This window comes from Chaetodon auriga, chromosome 8, assembly GCF_051107435.1.
Source record: "Chaetodon auriga isolate fChaAug3 chromosome 8, fChaAug3.hap1, whole genome shotgun sequence".
In the NCBI taxonomy this organism is placed as follows: Eukaryota; Metazoa; Chordata; class Actinopteri; order Chaetodontiformes; family Chaetodontidae; genus Chaetodon; species Chaetodon auriga.
Genome location: NC_135081.1, coordinates 16,056,854 through 16,075,704, shown reverse-complemented (window position 1 = coordinate 16,075,704; position 18,851 = coordinate 16,056,854).

Genomic DNA, 18,851 nt, shown 5'->3' with positions numbered 1-18,851 from the left:
ATTTCATTCATAGTTATGCTCACAAAATGACATTAAAGGGTCCACGGCATTAAATAAAAATTATTAGACTAAATAAGACATATGAAGAGAACAGGGGGACGACTCTACACTCGGTCTACGTTGTAACAGTTCAGAAAACACCGCTTGTCTTTCTTTAAACCGGAATTTACAACTGAGTGATTTATCCCCTCTGCAGATGAGATTATCAGATAAAAGGTGTCTCAATGCAAATTCATTTCCACTACATCAAGAGAGATTTCATCAACGTGCTTGTTAAGTTACCAGTCAAAGGAAGAATTTATCTCTCCGTGCTACATAAATCATCCTGAACATCCACATGTGAGATGCCGTTTGTCTCGTGGAAAGAGAGAGAGGAGTGAGAGATGGGAGGGGAGTGAAAGAAAAGCTTTCTTTACAGCGCTTCCTCTCTGTGTCTTTTTCACCAGAAAACCATATCCTGCTAAGAAACCACATGCTTTTACAAGGGATGGTCCCTTATATCGAGAGAGGTGTGCATGCACATGTGCGCACACGCACGCACACACACACACACACACACACACACACACACACACACACACACACACACACACACACACACACACGCGCACACACACACACACACACTTGAGGAGACTTGTAAATAGGTCACATGTATTTTCTGTTCTACAAAACGCACGCTACTCTGTGGTTTAGCACAGAGGAAAGAAGAAACTGCTTAAGTCTCTCTCTCTCTCTCTCTCTCTCTCTCTCTCTCTCTCTCTCTCTCTCTCTCTCTCTCTCTCTCCTTCTCTATGGCTATGTCACTCTCTCACTCATCCATCACACTCATGTTTGTGCCCGGAGACTTTCCGCCCTGCAGGTAAACACATGGGTGCAGCAGAGGGCTTGAAACTCTTCAGTACAGAATATTCCTTCTTCAGAGGAGTGCCAGCGCTCAGTCATGCACACACACATGTCGAGTATGTGTGTGTGTGTGTGTTTTTGAACAGATCACACGGTTGGTAAAGCGTGGAATGAATGGACAGGCGGGTGGAATCGATCCACACTCACTGACCATGTGAATCCTGAGGGATGTCCCAGAATCGGAGGGCTGGTTGAGGGGATGTAGGGACACCTGTGGCAGGATACACACTGTGAAATGGTCTGAAAGGTGCACACAGGCCCATCAGCAAAGTGATTACAATTACAGAGATCTGTACTATTGTAGTGTGTGAAGAGTTTTCTGTGGTGGAATACATGTTTAGTTCCTTTACAAGCAGTTTAAAGTAATAAAGGTGCATAGCATGAAAATTGTACCCGCAGCAGCAAAATGAGCTGTCTTACTTTTTCCAGGGAGTCGTCCCTGTCAAAGTGTTGTATTACTGATGATGTGAGGGAGGTATTTAGAAAAATGTGGTGGTCCATGTGACGCTAACTGACTATTTTATAAACTCCTGGGAAGATGAATAAAGTATTTATGTTGTATTTTTTGCTTTTATCATACTTTTAAAAATGACAACGTTCCATTAAAGAGTTACTCTAAAGGAAGATAAAGACTTTTACAAAATGGATTTCCCTAACTAATAATTCTTCTCTCTTTTATTGCAAAATGGCTTTTTCATAGCTAATTTCTCTATTTATGTACAGTATGTATTATTTCTTTTACTGTGAACTTTTACGAATATTCTTGACTATGTTGTGTACTTGTTTGCTCTTATATGCTATTTGTGTCTTTTGGCTACCTCGCTCTGGAAAGGTGCCATTTGCTTAAAACTACTGCTTTAAATAAACATATATTATCATTATTATTATTGCTACTATTACTATTCTCCACCTGTGGATGAGGTGTATAGAATATTATGCATCATAAGACCAGTGCTTAGTCAACAGCATAGCAGCCCATTGGTGCAACACTCTGTTAATGGCCAGTGATCAGTAGCACAGGCCGGTCTGCTGAGAGGTGAGAGCTTGTTCACTGTAAAATAATCTGACTCCAAATTCTGCCATCCAGACCACGTGGCTGCTGTCATATAAAGGTATGTAGGGCAGGAGGGTCATAGGGAGCTGGGACACTGTGTGTGTGTGTGTGTGTGTGTGTGTGCGCGTGTGTGTGTGTGCGCGTGTGTGTGTGTGTCTGCCAGCCGGAGGCTCCCTGATCTTTCTGAACTTGGAGCCCCCTTCAAAGAGAAATAAGAGAGTCAGAGTTGGAGCCAAAGCTGAGTCTGCTCTGTCATCTCTCTCATTCTAATCCTCTGTGTGACACTCGCTCACCTTGTGCTTCACGCGTCACAGACGAACAGTGTGAAGCCCATTCCCTCTGCACAGAGGTGTAACTGCTATAGGAAATAGACCATAGTCCATTGTACATTCCAGCAGAGGTGCTGTCCCACGTGTCTCATGTTAAGTTAAAAATAATCTATTTACAATATATTAATTTTCAGATATAATGATTTCAGATTGCTCCATTGAAGGATACATTGTTATGCCATTATCAATTCTTAGATCAAGTGTTTAGAGGTGGCAGGTCTACGCGGGCCGTTTCCTGTGCCATTCATGACAAAATACTCAGATGACACCCATTCAAACAGATAGCGTAGTTTTAGATATTAACCATTAAATGAATAAGCAGTGCGGTATCTTCCACTTTTTTTCCAAACACAAACTAGCTGCTCCACTTCAAACAACAAAAAAGAAAAAAAGACTGGCAACCATGACTTCCTCCTCAAGTTAAAGCAGCTATCAGCTATAGTGATCTTTATTAGCATAATATAACGCCAATGTGGGGAAACAGTGAAACAATTTTCAGCTGAATCTGCGGCTCCACTCAACTTCACAGAGCTTGATAGTGACTCACCATTTAGCTGTCTAGCCCGCAACTTTACTGTGCTGGTTCACCGTCACCTCTCTCGCAGCGTCCTTTTCGGCAGCAGCAGGCAGACACAGTCAGCGACTGGCTGGTGAACACAGTGGCACATTATGCAGTCAAACATTCAGATATCTTCCCCAGGAGTTGGTAGAGACCAAAACAGAGCTAAAAGAAGAGCGACACAAGCACAAATAATCATTGCTACTGTGGCTCTGTGTTTGCTGGATGTGTAAGCTAACAAGTTCGCTGCATCAGCTCAGAAGGTGATGATATGTCAGAAGTCTGTCACTGCAGGTTTAATTTAAAATTCCCTCAACAACTGTGTTTGGCAACCTAATGTGATAGAGTTGCCAAGTGTGCGTGTTCTCACTCTCCCTGTCGTTGTCAGTCACCCTGTTCACATTTTTTACATGTTTTGTGAGGTTGTTTACACAACGTTGGCACTCACTTTCATGCCTGCTCTGGATAGTGAATGGACAGAGCAAACATCACATATTATCGCTAATACAGGTTTGTAACAGACTGCAAAATGATCTCTCAATTAGAGTGGATAAAAGTGACTTAAGAAGTTACATTCGTACCATGAAATGTTGTTGAGAACTCTCACAAAAGCAGAATGTTCCCATCAGTCTAAACCTAAAATATATGTGAGAAAACATATGCAAATATGCCAAGTATGATTTGAAAGCCTGCATTTAAGTGACATTTTTATACTAATCAAATAGAACATATTAAGGAATCGCAAAAAACTTACGTAAAGAGAGAAAAGAAAAGAAAAAAAAACTGACAAATGAGACCAGAAGTTTAAAATAGAGAAGTCAAATAGAAACGGAAATTGAGATCTGAAGACGCATCTAATCGCACAAAGGAAATCAAACAAATACCAACAGAGACAGTTGAAAGAAATAGAAGCAAGAGGTAAAACAAAGAAGAAGAAACACAAGGTGCTGGAGGGAGATATGAATAACTACAGGAAGACGGAAACAAGTGGAGACAGTCGATGGTGGGAGAAAACCAAAAGAAATTGAAGAGGTCTATGGTGACATGCAAAGAATTTAAAAGAATGGAACAATGTGGAGGCACAACTAAAGAGAACAGTGAGAGCTGAATGAATCTCTAAAGGAGCGGCAGAGGAAACCAAACACAAATCTCCATTTTGTTGAGAAGATAGCAGGCACATACAACTGTGGCTCAAACCGCAGGCAATTAAAATATATCACATTATGTTGTTAAATGTTGTGTTAAAGTCAAATCTGAGTGAGTTTTTGTGTGTGTATACACGCCTTAGTGTGTGTTTGTGTCGGGGGGGGGGGGGGGGGGGTTACGATGAGGAGAATCCCAGGTTGGACGCGATGTTAGTCTCTGCAACCTTTTTCACACACATCCCAACCCGTCAGCGGCGGGGCCTCGTCAGGCCTGGTGATGCCCCGTGTGACTGCCACAAGCATGCAGGGCCAACTGGGCTGTGATGTCATAAGCATGTGTCCCCCAGCCGGCCCCCCTCACTCACTGCCAGCCTGCAGCAGAGCGGATCAGACTGGACCATCAGGGACACACTGGACATGGCTGGACTCATTTAAGGGCGAGTGAGGGGGGCTGAGGAGGGTGACACCGCTGGGCTGAGTGTCTCAGGTGTCAGCCTTGTGCTTTCTAATATTAAAGACACTTGGCCTGTGTGCGTGTGTGTGCGTGTGTGTGTGTGTAGCCATGTGTTTGGAAGTGTGTTGTTTATGAACGGTGTATTTTTAGGTGACTGTATTTTCCACTCCTTGTGCAGCGCTCCAGGGCAGCGGCTGGGGGGGGGCGGGGGTGGCGATGGGGGTTGTACAGTGAATCTGGGGATCACCTGGCTCTTATATAATAATTCTGCTTATTAAAATTTATTGATGTAGTCTTAAAGACATTCTGAGTATGCTCTCAGATTATTTTACAGCATAATTCTTTGCAAATAGTTGCAATATTTGACACATTCCTTTCCCATTTTAGCCTAAAACAATGATGAGCTTACTCCCGTTCATTGAGTCAAAGTAGTAGTAGCAGAAATAGTGCAAACAATGACATACACAGTCTTTCCTTGTAGGTTTTTCACTGAAGATAGAGCCAACAGCTTTTATCACTGAATTCATATGAAGCCATATTTAGCATTTCTTTGGGGTCGTTCATCCTAAATCCAATACTTTTTACTTTACATAAAAATAAACTCAGTATTCTGAGATCAAGATTCTGGATGTGAAAGAGCAAAACGAGGCATAATTCCTGGCATAGACCACCTCCAAACACATCCTGTAGAGGAGCAGAATGGGATGAAATAAAATGTTTTTTGATAGTCAGATTTATTACTGAATGTTATTGTGTATGTGTGGGTGTGGGCGTGTGTACATATTACAGATGCATGGATTGGGTGTGGTAGATAGGAATATTTTCTCCATTGTTTGTCACAAGATGCTTCATTAAGGAATGCCAACATTGGGAATATTTTCTTATCTCTGTGTGTGTCTCTCTCTCATCACGCCAACTGGCTTGTAGGTTACAGCCATGGCAGTTTTGCGGTTTCTGATTACATAATCCTTGAAAGAATGATGAATGAGCAGCCCTCAGTCTGCTGAGCAGACATTGGAACGTGACACTTTCCATATAAACTACTAAATAACATAGCATTCATAACAGAGTGATAAATGATTTAACATAATCTACCTCTGCTGCGGGGCTCGCCACTCACTTCAGTGCTTACCTATCAGGTTGTAACAAGAACAGTCAGTGAGTTTCGTTTTGATTTGAACCTGCAATTTTTTGGCCACTCGTGAGAAGCAGAAATAAGCTGTAAACATTGCCTTTTAAAGCTGATATGGAGAACTTGCTAGCAAACAGTTTGGAGTAATGTGTTTGTGTATATGTTAACTCTCCTTGAAGCTCTGTCTTTGGTCTCCACCAACTCCTGAGATAAATATCTGGCTCTTTAACTACTAAATGCTCCACAATGTTCACCAGCTGGGCGCTAACATTGTCTTGTGCATCATTTGGTGCCAGGCAGGCATCTTAAAGTAGGTTCTTCAGAGCTGATAACAGCTGGCTGCTGCATCTGGAAATGACGCTGATGACGACAGCGATAGTGAGCCGAAACAGAAAGTTTATGGGACTAAAAGCAATGAGCTGAAAGGTGCTAAAGGGTAGATAATTCGATAATTCTCTGTGAGTTCATTACTATGAGTGGCACCATTCACATTATACGTCATTTGATAAGTTGTTATTATGGAAATATTTATTAGTGCCACTTAAAAGGGAAATGAGTCAAAGGTCAATCAGGTAATCTGTCCTTGTTAAATATTCTTAGTGAGTTTATGAACCTTGTATCTTTCCTCACCTACACATTTCATGATGCAATATGTTGCTGTGTGAACACTAAAATATTCCATGATCCTATAAGCACATTTTAAATCATGCTGTATAACCTCCTTATCACATCAACACCTTGTATCAGGCTACCTGACTGACCTGATGTGCCTTCCCGATTTGCATACAGTACGTGTTTTTTCAGTTCTAAGGCATGTTCATTCCTTCTTAACAGGTCTGTCGGGGCAGGTTATTGCATGTGCCGTGTGTTATTGCAGCAGGTGAAGGTGCATTACGCAATCTTAAGGGTTCAGGGAGTGGAAGCGCTGAAGAAGTGGGGACACTAAGTGAAATGGTGTCTCATGCAGTGCAAGCCCACAAAACCCACCTGAGCTCTGTTTGTGGATGAATCTTAGATATTACAGCTGCTGTGCTTGTGTAATTTTCCATGTAATAGAGGTCCTTCAGTAAGTGTTTTTGGCATTGTGCTTTGGGCTTGGCGCCAGATTAATGTATGTACATGCAAGCAATGTTTGTCTAATCACTCTTCAAACTATGCTTTCATTCAGGCGCCCTGGTGGTAGCTCACCTGGCAGAATGTATACCATGTCCTTACAGCAGCAGCCTGGGCCCTGTGCATCCCCTCTCTCTCTCCAGCTGTCGCTATCTTAATGAATAAAGCAGATATGCCAAAAATAAATAAATAAATAAATAAAATCTAAAAGGAGACCCTGTCCTTTCCATCATAATTCTTCTACAGCCAATGTCAGCACTTGTCTAACCTCTCACCTAGTGTCTTGCTGTGACCCGTTAGGAAGCAGCTGCAGCCTTGACACACTGCCCTGACTTACACATCCTACAAAACTGTTACATAAGCTTTTCTATCTGCTTACAAGATACACATAGGTCCATTTTGCTCTCATGTTCTCGGCACTTTTGCATTGAATGAGCACATACTGTACTATTCTATACCAATACCTTCTGCAGGTCTGAGCAGGGAATTCCCTCATAATGTTCAATTGTAAATCAAGTGTTTGGGGTGGCTTTCATGCATTTGTTCATGAATAAGGATGCTTGTGTGATTATACATATGTCAAAACCCCAGGCGATAGAGAGGATAATAACATAATGACAGTCTAGTCCTCTAGTCATAATTCTCCACAGGCCTCAGGGTAAGGTGTGCGTTCTTACAGTGATGGAGGTAGTGCACAGATCTTTTTCCAGTACAGCAAAATACTATGCAAGAATATATATATAAAAAAAAAAGCTTTAAGTATCAAACACAGAAGTACTCTTTTTGCAGAAAAATGGCCTTTATGCTATATCATTATATATCTTTTATACTGACTCTGCATCAAAGCATTTTGCCTTTTACCTTGTGACTTATGGTTCCAGGTGTGGTGCAGGTAGTTTTATCACAGTTATATAAAGTTTGTTACAGTAGTTTTCCAACCTAGACGTTAGGCCCCTCTAAAGGGTCACAAGGTAAATGTGAGGGGTCGTGAGATGATTTACAATATTTCCCTCTGAGATGTAGAGTAGAAGTATAAAGCAACATAAACTAAGAATCTGCATGTAAAGTCTAAGTACCTAAGTACAGTACTTATTTACATATTATCCTGCTTCCTCCTCCTCGTCCTTTCACCTCATCCACTCTGGGCTCCTGCTCCTCCCTGATGTTCACCAGCTGCTTGCATGAATAGTTTAATGAGAAGAAGAACAGGTAAAACAAACCCTGAGATACATTCTGCTGGGAGAGAAAAATGCAAACTTGCAGATTTTTCTCACAGAGATTTGTCACAGTGAATGACTGATGAATGGGGACAGACACTAAACATGAGTAAACATGACTGTGGGAGTACACGTGTGTGTGTGTGTGTGTGTGTGTGTGTGTGTGTGTGTGTGTGTGTGTGTGTTAGCTTTGAGCATTGGACTTTAGCTGCTTCTGTATGTATTATTAAGATGTGGAGAAACACAAGGAAACACAAGAGCTTGTCTTGTTTAGCAGGGAAATTGTTATTCATTTATGAGGGTGTTTCATATTGATGAGTCTGTTGTGAGTCAGTGATTTGTAGCCAAACAGAAATAACTTTGATTCATCTTCATGTTTTGTTAACTTAACAAAGACCTTTTGGATACTTTCAATTTAAATGTTTTCACAGTTACACAGATTAGGCTGGATTAGTCACAGATTTTCAAGGTTGCACACAAATGCATGTGGACACGTGTAAGTGTGCGTTTGTGCGTGGCTCTGAGGAGTGGCAGATCCAGGTTGTTATTGGATGTCATGTCTAATATTGTCACATGGCCACCGGAGCTCTATTATTCATGAGATCAATGCTGAGACTCAACCAGGCCTGATACAGGAGAACCTGTCCCCCCTGGGGCTTTTCCTCCGTCACTCCATCCTTCCGCCTCGACATTTCTCTGAAGATTATTTTCCCTTCACACTTCTCTTCTCTGAGATTGAGTTGTGAACATGAAAAGTGAGAGTGTTCACCTCAAGGGATGACAGCCAGTGAGAGAGAGGGAGACACCTAACAATGACCAGGGAAGTGGGAACTTGTGCTACACGTCCCACAGTTCCTAAGCTATGTCACTTGGCCACTACTCCCTGCATGATAATCACACAGTAGATGACTCTATAGTGAGTAGTAAATCAAGGCTTTTATTTTTACACTTATGAATTGTCATTGCTATGCATCACTTACAGATGTAGTGTAGTGTTGCATAAATGCAAACCGATGCTTTGTAGGATTTGGTAGCATGAAGTCACCGTCACAATTACCTCATCTTTTATTTCTATGTGAGAATTTTTGATGGCACTGTGTAGTTAATTAATTTCATACTACTCAGACTATACAGAATAATACCCAAAATGACCAAAAATAAATATAGTGCAATGGGTACAATACAAAAAAATCACACTGGAATTTAGCGGCTTCAAATAATATTTTATCATTATATGCCATTTCTATTAATTTCCAGGTAATTCAACTCAAGGTTTCTAGTTTTAAAATTGTTTACAGTCTAAAAAGTATACACTTTAAATGCGTTACAGTGTAGCAGTGTTTACAGTGTGGAGTAAAAAGTACACATACAAAAATATTTGCCTCTGAGATGTAGTGGTGTACAAGTATAAAACTGCATAAAATGGAAATACTCAAGTTAAGTACAAGTACCTCAAATTTGTACTCAAGTACAGAACCTGAGTAAATGTACTTCCACAACAGAAAAGTAGACGGACTTGCACTGGACAACACTGTAGGAGATCAGCAGCCTTTGCACCTCATTTTCAAATCAGCGTGAACTGCTTAATTTTTTGGGATTAGTTCAAAAGTCTAAATTGTGATCCGAATGCGAACTAGTTCATTTTAATCTACGTGAACTGAACGCGCTCTTATGAAGCCTGAACTTGCACAACAGTGCATACTACAGTCAGTCCTGATTACAACTCCTCCAACACTCAACATGCAACAATTCAGCCCACACAAACACACAAGCATGCACATTTGTATCCTTCCATGTGGAAAACATGACTGGTGTGCCGGGAGCTGGCGCAACAGGGAAGGAGGGACTATCCATGCATGCTGCTCGATGCCTCCCAGGTCCATCAAATATGCACTTTTTACAGCACAATGACCAGAATGAGCTCGACCCACACGGTTAGCCAGTTTTTACACACCGGCCTTTTTCACAGCAGAAATGTTGACTTGCAGGAAAACCACAGGTGTTGCTAGCAATATTGATGGCTCTGTTCTATTCAAGTGTCCAAGTAAACACAAACACACAAACAATATCAGGATGGAGAAACTGATGCAGCTAAGCACTATTCAACCTCTGTTAATCCATCATTATTTACACCGTTGCTTTTCTTACTGCCATATGTCAAAATGTCAAAAAGGTGTAAGTTGTCTCGTATGTTTTTGACATGCAGTAAAATTAACAAGAGAGTAAGGACACAAAGGCCTGGATCATACTACATACCATACGTGAATGACAATGTGACGTCTAGTGTGACATCTCCCATGACATGTTCATGAGCGCTGACCAATAAGGTGCTCTCTCCAGAGCACAGTCAGGTAACGATGGTGAGGAGGAGGAGGGATGCTGAGGTTGCTGCTGTCAGGTGGGACAGCGAAAGAGGGTAAAAGAGCTGTGGCAAGACTGAATAATTTAGGGTGATAATACTTTTGGACAAAAGGCATCTGTGTGAGGTTGCACAATAAAAGTCCACCATGTCAGTTAACTAACATTATGCAATGTTAAGGTTAAACTTTCTGACAGCTGGAGTTCCTTTTCACTCAACGTCACAAACATTTGGTGCTCTGCTGATGCTATAGACACCAGATGGACACAAAATAATCCACTGTAAATATGCCTTTAATATAGTCTCTGTTCTTCCTGAGTGTCCCACCAAACATGTCAGCGCTTCATGGTAACTCATAAATATTTTCAAGTCCTGTATCCATAACGCCTCACCCCTGAGAACTACAACTCAGAAGGGCCTGGGAACTACAACTTCCACAGAGAGACATCAACGTGTCTGTGTGTCAGGCGTCTCGGCTGTGACGTCTCTGCAGGAGTGCGTATGTGCTGGTCTGAGCTCGCCATGCGTGGACGCCTGGACAGTGATGTCAGCACACACACACACATGCTGCGGCTGTGGTCAGTGAAGTAGGGGTTTGAGGTCTGGGACTGCGTGGAGCTGCAGCAGCTGGAACAGACTCCCATGGGAGAGCTGGGAAAGGGCCACAAAACCTCCCCCCCAAAGGACTCAAAGAGAGAGAGAGACAGAGAGGGCGACCCTGACTGCAGCATGTTATTAGCGGATGTATTGTGATGCTCTTTCTGTGTGCCTCATTGTTGTACGTAATCACTGAAATCATCTTGTGTCTGTGCGACTGTATGTGTGTGTGTGTGTGTGTGTGTGTGTGTGTAGTGTAGCATTGGCCACAGGAAGCAGTAGTGACGCTCTCACACTGCCCACCATAGATATTATGATGCCAAGCCACAGAGCAACCCCCCCACCCCCCACCCTCCATCACACACATGGAAAACTACCATTGTGTTGTCCTATAGTCGTTCTGGCCAGCTGGTGGGTATTCTAACTAACACCAGCTCAATAAAGGCTGAGTCAGGACACATTAGCCTGTGTGTGTGTGTGTGTATCTGTGTGTGTTTGGGGACAGTGCGGACATGATGGCAAAGCAAAGCCGTGTACACACACTCACATGCTTCTGTCTTGACACGTGTGAGGATAAACATCGATTTCCTTGACTGACGTTAACACCCTGTTGAGTAAACACACACTTTAACTCACAGCAGCGCGGCCACATGCGACAGCCCCTGCGACACTCGCATCCCTGTGCGCACCTCGGCTGCGTCTACAGCCGTCTGGTTAACGGCGACAGGCCCAACAAACAGCGCCAGTTCAGGGTTCAGAGCAGCCTCGCTACAGCTCTCCCACACACACGGCCACTAAACACAACAGCACATACCTGTATTATGGTTTAACAGCCTCTGATTGTCAACACAGTTCACTGTCATGCCCCACAGGGAAAAAAACAGAGACACAGGTCATGCAAAAAACCTCACTCCCCCTTGGTCTCACACTCAAGGCCAAGTCATGTCTTAACTATTTAACAGCAAAGAATTAATTTCTCTCCTAGTTCCCATTCAAATTTTACATGGAACTGTCTCTGTATATGCCCAAAGGCCCCAAAACTGATTGCTAAGATGAAATATTACCACCTAGCCTCAAGTTTTTCAGGGGTGTGGTAATAGTAGTGTTTTCTGTCAGTTAATTTGTTGCAATGTGCCCAACATGAACTAAAATAATTAAGGTCGTAAAACTAGGTTTTAACACCCTTCACATTTAATAAATCAAACCTTACATGTTCATGTTATGTAATCACTCAAGGTAAAGAAAGGCCTTTCGGCTACAGAAGTCTATTTCATTTCATTTGCACAGTTTATATTGACTTTGTTTGTTCCCTCTGATAATGCGTGCGCGCGCACACACACACACACACACACACACACACACACACACACACACACACACACACACACACACACACACAACAAACCCAAAAAAACAGACCCAGTGTTTGTTAGGATCAGCGGATTTCTGTGAGTCGCAGGCAAAGGCTAAAATCATGAAAAACAACTTATTGAGGCAAAAAAGCCACGTTGAGCAGGAAAAAAAGTTAAACATTCTCACATGAAGAGCACAATGGGATTTTGAAATGGTGTGAAGGAAACTTAATTTTAGTGTCCCCCCTCAGGCAGGAGCTCAGGACGTCAGAGACACAGAGCGAAGTCATTGCGTGTGTCCTGGCGAAATTCTGAGAAATTTGTTTTTTTTCCTCAATGACAAATGTCATCACATGCGCAAATGCATAATTGGGCTTAATACTTCAGTGTGTGTGTGTGTTTGTGTGTGTTAGTGATGTTTGTGCACCCAGTGATAGCAACAGAGACACAGTCAAACAGTCCAGAGGGGGCAGTCATGATGCTATGAATCTCTCTTGTACCAGAGTCAGGTGTGCGTGTTTGCATGAGTACAAGCACTCAAAATGCTGCATATGTACGTGTGTGCAATCCTCAACCACGCTTAAACCTCCCCACTTATCTCGCCTGTTTTTGCTGTCATCCTGTCCTGTCTAATAGCTAAAGTTAAGCCATGACAGAAACAGAGTTAAGTCCCTCTTCTCTCCTTTCCTTTTCAGCGCAGACAGATCTGTGAGAGACGAGGAAAGAAAAGGCTGAAAGCAAACGGAGCAGCGAGGAGCAGAATGTCCTGAATGTGCGAGTGTGAAGGGTGGAGGGCAGCTGGAGCGAGGCGAGGTGTGCACAGGAAAATGCTAGAGGATAAGGCGTGTTCCCTTTGGCAGAGAGGTGCAGTGTAAATCCACAGGTGCCATCTGATGCCTGTGTTTGTGACGGTGCAACAGTGTGCGGCAGACGCTGAGAAAAGATCTGGCAGCTATAAATAGGCTGTGTGTTAAAGAGGCACGTTGTAAATATAGTGCCCTGGTGTGGTGTCACTTTACACCCTCCGCCCCTCCTTCCCACCCCCTCTTGGTCTCAGCCCCAGCCTCCACCGGACTCCTCTTAACAGTTTCATTATGCCAGAGTGCGTCATGAGCACTGGAAAGAAAAGACTGAAAACACAGGAATAAAGAGAAAGAAAGAAATGAAAGACGTGGGGGCTGGCAGCGGTGTAGTTATGGGACAGATTACGCTCAAGTTGTGTGTGTGTGCGTGCGTGTGTGGGAGTGTGTGTGATGTCAAGGAACTGAGGCCAGGCTTTCCCGAGTCCTCTGGTGTCTGCAGGTTTGAGAAGCTTCTAAAGCACAAGAGAAGAGAGGAGAAGAACTGGAGGAGATCCTCCTTCTCCTCCTCTCATCCTTTCATTTCCCCTTCTTTTCTTTGTTGTGACTTCTCTCACCTCACGTCCATTCTACTCTACTCCCTTCTTTTCCTTTCCCTCCTTGTCCTCCCCTATCCTCTTCCCACTCACTTGTTTCCTCTTCCCTTTCATCTCCTCTTGCTTACTCTCCTCTCATTTCCTCTCCTCTTCTTTCCTCTCGTCGTCTCCCTCTCCTCTGCTCTCTTCATGCTTTCTGCCTCTCGTCTCCTCTTGTTTCCTCTCCTCCCCTCTCTTCTTCTTTCCTCTCCTACTGCCTCCTTTCCTGTTGCTTCCTGACCTCTCATTTGTTTCCTTTCCTCTTGTTTCCCCTTCTCTCCCATTGCTTCATTTCCTCTGGTTTCCTCTCCTCTCTTCTTTTTCTCCTTACCTCTCCTCTTGCTTCCTCTTTTCTATTCTGTTCTTTACACTCTCTCCTCTCCTCCTCTTCCTCCCCTCTCCTCTTCTCTCTTTTATTGTCTTACCTTCCTTTCTCTTTTCTTTTCATCCTCACAAACCTGTTGAGAAAGACTTTGCTGGGTGTGGTGTGGTCTGTGTGTAGGCAAACTCTAACCACTGTGTCCACTGTGTGTGTGTGTGTGTGTGTGTGTGTGTGTGTGTGTGTGTGTGTGTGTGTGTGTGTGTGTGTGTGTGTGTGAGGGGGAAATTGCTCCTATCGCATATAAAATCCTTCCTATGACATCACACAGTGACGTCCCTTGACATTCAAATGTCCGCTAAGCCAGCTTTTAAGCTTTCAAGGGCACAGTGTTGGAGTGTGTGTGTGTGTGTGTGTGTGTGTGTGTGCATGCGTGCGTGCGTGTGTGTGGTTGTGCTGTTGCACATCTGGCAAGGATTTTCAAGAGCTTTTTACTTTTTGTTCCTTTTCAGCTTGAACAAGCGACTTCTTTACAAGAGACAAGTTGGATACAGTCTCTCTCTCTCTCTCTCTCTCTCTCTCTCTCTCTCTCTCTCTCTCTCTCCCTCACACACACACACACACACACACACACACACACACACACACACACATACGGACACACACACTTTATGTGACGCAACAGCCACTGGTCATGTTCCCAAGGTCCTGTTCTCAGAGCAGTCTGACTGGAGGCCTTTGTCTGAGCTCACTTTAAAAATAAAACTGGAGCAGGGTTACCACACACACACACACACACACACACACACACACACACACACACACACACTCACGCGCACACACACACACATACACGCACACACCCTCACTCACTCTTTGTGCATGAACTAAGCCTGACCTGAGGTGGAAAAGGAGCCTGCTGCCAACTCATGATGCTGTTTAAGTAAAGTGTGTATGTCTGTGTGTGTGTGTGTGTGTGTGTGTGTGTGTGTGTGTGTGTGTGTGTGTGTGTGTAAATGTCCTCCTGTACTGTATTCATGTGTGTATTATTCCACTCAGCCTCGTCCTGACAGTGTAATTATAGTCTTGTGTAACACCCATCTGTATATGAGCACACACACGTATGTGTATGTGCCTCGAACATGATCACACCACCTGTCATTTTACGGCTGTGCACAGAAACATGATCCCCCACAAGTTACAGGACAGATTAAACTCATCAAACTCTTCACATCTCCTCATAAATTGAAGAGACTTTCTGCTCTTACAGAGTTACTCACTGATCTTTCCCGACACTCCCCGTACAAAACTGCAGCAACATCCCAGAGCAGTGTGTGGAAGTTGTTCAGGATCAGCATCTAGTTTCAACATAACTTCCACCACTAACATGTCATCGCTGTCAGCTGAAAGTTCAATAATGCCAGTTTATAGATTTGGCATTATAAAACTGTATGCCATGTTTTAGCTTCACTGAAAGAACACAGTGCTGAATGCCATGAGATAAAACTCTACGCTCACTTCTTTACAAAACCAATTACATTAGAAAACTGATGAAGGCCTAATGTTAAAGATAATATAATATATATAAATGTGCTTTAGATCCTTAAGAAAACTGGAAAAATGCAATTTAAGTGTTAAACAGCAGGTTTTCACCAATTATTACGTACACTTTCAGGCCAATTTTCATCCAAACTATGCAAATTATCCTGACAGAACCATGAGCACTCACATTTCCATCACGGACACCCACACTGGGATTCAAACCCTTCACAGTGCCATGTTTTACCAATTGAGAAATACTCAACCCAAGACACACTTCATTATCTTTGTCTACTAACTCCGAGGTCTCTTCCCTTCTCCATTAGCTTCTCCTCCAAAAACGCTACGGCTACAAATGAATCACGGCCATCCTAAAGATTTCAAGGGTTCATGTTGCCAACAAGCACAGATGATACCCAATGGAGCTCTCACAGCTGATTAGCAAAGCTTATCAAAGCCCCCAGAGCTCCACATCAGTGATAACAGAGTCCCTTTTGCATTCATTTTTTTTAGAGATATATATATAGTGAAAGCCGCTGATAAACTAAACTCCCCTATTACACACTTTAATTCCTCTATTTTGTCATTGCTTGTATCAACTGTCAACTTTATCTCTTAATTGATGGAATAAATAGATGAAACATCAATGCACAAACTGCTGTATAAGCATTTGTGAGACTCTCTAGCTCCTCCAGATCCCTCGGCACCATCCCTTCGATGAAAAATATCACTCTCCTGGTTTCACATGCTATGTGTGGGTGTGAGCCCTGGCAGGTCAGGCCACATCACAAGGCAAACCCTCCTCAGGACACTCAGACACTCTCCAAGGAGTGAGAGAACAGTGAGGACATTCAGGGGGGACACCTGCTGAATCAGGTGCTTCTACGCCACAGAGTGTGATGGAAACTGATCCACCAATATCAGCCATTGGACTATTAGTGGCTTGTACAAACACACTGCCATCTATTAATACTGTAACCTGGCACACACACGCGCTGCTCTATAAATGCACACTCACGCGGTGGCTGTCACACATACCTGATCTGGTTTCAGCTGCACAAACCTTCCCGGCAACACATTATACAAACAGGGTACACTGGCCCACACATGCAGACACATACACACACACAAACACACACACTAGCTGGCCGTGGCTCTCAGTAGTGTCCTGTTCAGCAGACACTTGAAAGGACACCCTGGAGAGGGGTCCTTTTCACAGTAATAGTGCCCAGCAGCACTTAGCGCGGACCCAGTGGTTCACTCCCACTGTAGTGAAGGGGATGAGGGTTCTCAATTCCACGGCAGCCCACTCTTCTCTTCCAGCCGAGTGGGGGGAGAAGAGTCTGTCATGGACACAGCACTCCATCGGCTGCACACTCACACACACTCCAAAGCACTCACTCACCCGTCGTACACTATGGAGTGCGAGATCTCAAATTTGAGTGAAAGAACAAGTGGGAATTGGCGATGAGTGTGAAATATTTCTGATTATGTTCAGATGGTTCACACTCAAAGCGCTGAAACTCAGCTGCCAAAACAGAATGAGCACATGAAAAACGCCCAGTGTACGCATGCAGATGGGGGATACGTTGAAGGGAAAACCAAAATATAGTGTCTTAGTAAGCCGCCGAGGCCACCACAGAACAACCGAACTCCAAAAGTCTTCAAAACTCTGCTGGAGAAGTGAACAACTGTCTTGCAAAGGATGTTCCCTCTTTCTGTGTTTTGATGGTGGTGATGAGAGTGGTGTTTAAGGCCATGATCAGACAGACATCAGCACTGTGTGAAACAGTGCAGTCCACCCTTCATTGCAATGAAATGTCTGCAATGGCACTGTTGGCGTCGCAAAGTGTCAATAAGGGCTCTGACAAAAGAAAAAAGTCACAGTCATACTGCAACAATTAAACCTGGCTCAGCTTTTGCCGGAACGCAATGTGTGTTTACCTTGAGTTTGTCAAGATGGAAGATTAAATGATTGTCAGCACTGTCACTTTCCAGAGCTCTAAAATAGTTCTGCATATCATTGGAAACCACTGTTCAGTGGTGTGGCAGCATTCAAACACATGGACCTACTACTCAAAATAGACCATATTTGATCGTCTCTGCCACAATATGAGCCTGACTCTGGCCATTTTCCTCTCCCAGCCAGCTCTTTTACCTGCCCACTAACTCTGCTGCCTTCTCAGACACTGCCACTCCCTCCTGACCTGCAGTGACTCCTGTTCCTGCCATTCCCCATAACCTGACTGCCCCACCCACATGCTCACCTGTTCTCACTTATCCCCTAATCCCCGCTGTTTATACACTGGCACTTTTCCACCTGTTTGTCAACAAGTCTTCCAGCCACTTCATCTACCTGCCTGTGACCCTACCTGATCTTCAGCCTGTTCCTCAGATTTCTGCCTGGTTTCCTGATGCCTGCCTGTTTTAAGTAAAGATTAATAGTTCATCCATCTCTGCTTGGGTTCTGAGTCATGCGTTTGGGTTCAGCCTTTTGACTTAAGAGCAGTGGCTCTCAAACCCCTGAGAAAAGCTGAAAAATTTCACGCACATTAGCATTTGTTTATAAATCATATTCATCAACTTTTGTTCACCCCCCCTGTTTTCCCCTTGTCATCCAAAAATAATTAAAATAGTAAAATAACACATCCCTCTGGGCGGTCCCCTCTGGCTGTATGTCTGCTGGGGTCATGGTCAGGGTGAACGCAGCGTGTACGTACCGGTTATGTGTCATCGATGTATCATGCATCGTGGCAGCTGTCCAACAGAAATGATTTTGTTGTTGTTGTTTAAGTAAAAGGCAAGCCAGAGTGACTGGTGTTGTTTGTTTGAGGGGATGGGCTCACCCTGATGAAAGAGGCCAATCTCAAGCATTACAGCTCAAAACATGCTAAACTGGATGAGCTGCATGGACACACGCCTTTGGATCAAGTTGGATAAAGTTCGATGGAGTTTGGAGGCCCAACAAGCAGCTTTCACAAGAGACCACATTCTGACACAGACAGCGCTATGCAGGCAAGTTTTGTGGTGAGCGAGATAATAACTAAGACACTGAATCCTCATTCAGAAGGAGAATTTGTGAGGTTAAGCCTTTATGCTGCTGCACCGGACAAAGTAAAATTGTTCAATTGATTGTCTGTAATAATTCAGAGATGAAGGAAAACCTGTTGTGGAAACTCACTGATAACACATGCGATTTGGCCTTCATGGTGGACATTACCCAGCACCTCTCAGAGCTGAATCTCCAGCTCCAGCCAGCATCTCAGCTCTGTTTTCAAATGTGATATCATTTGAGGTGAGACAAGCGTGACGGATCTAAACACAGTGGAGTGCGGACCCTC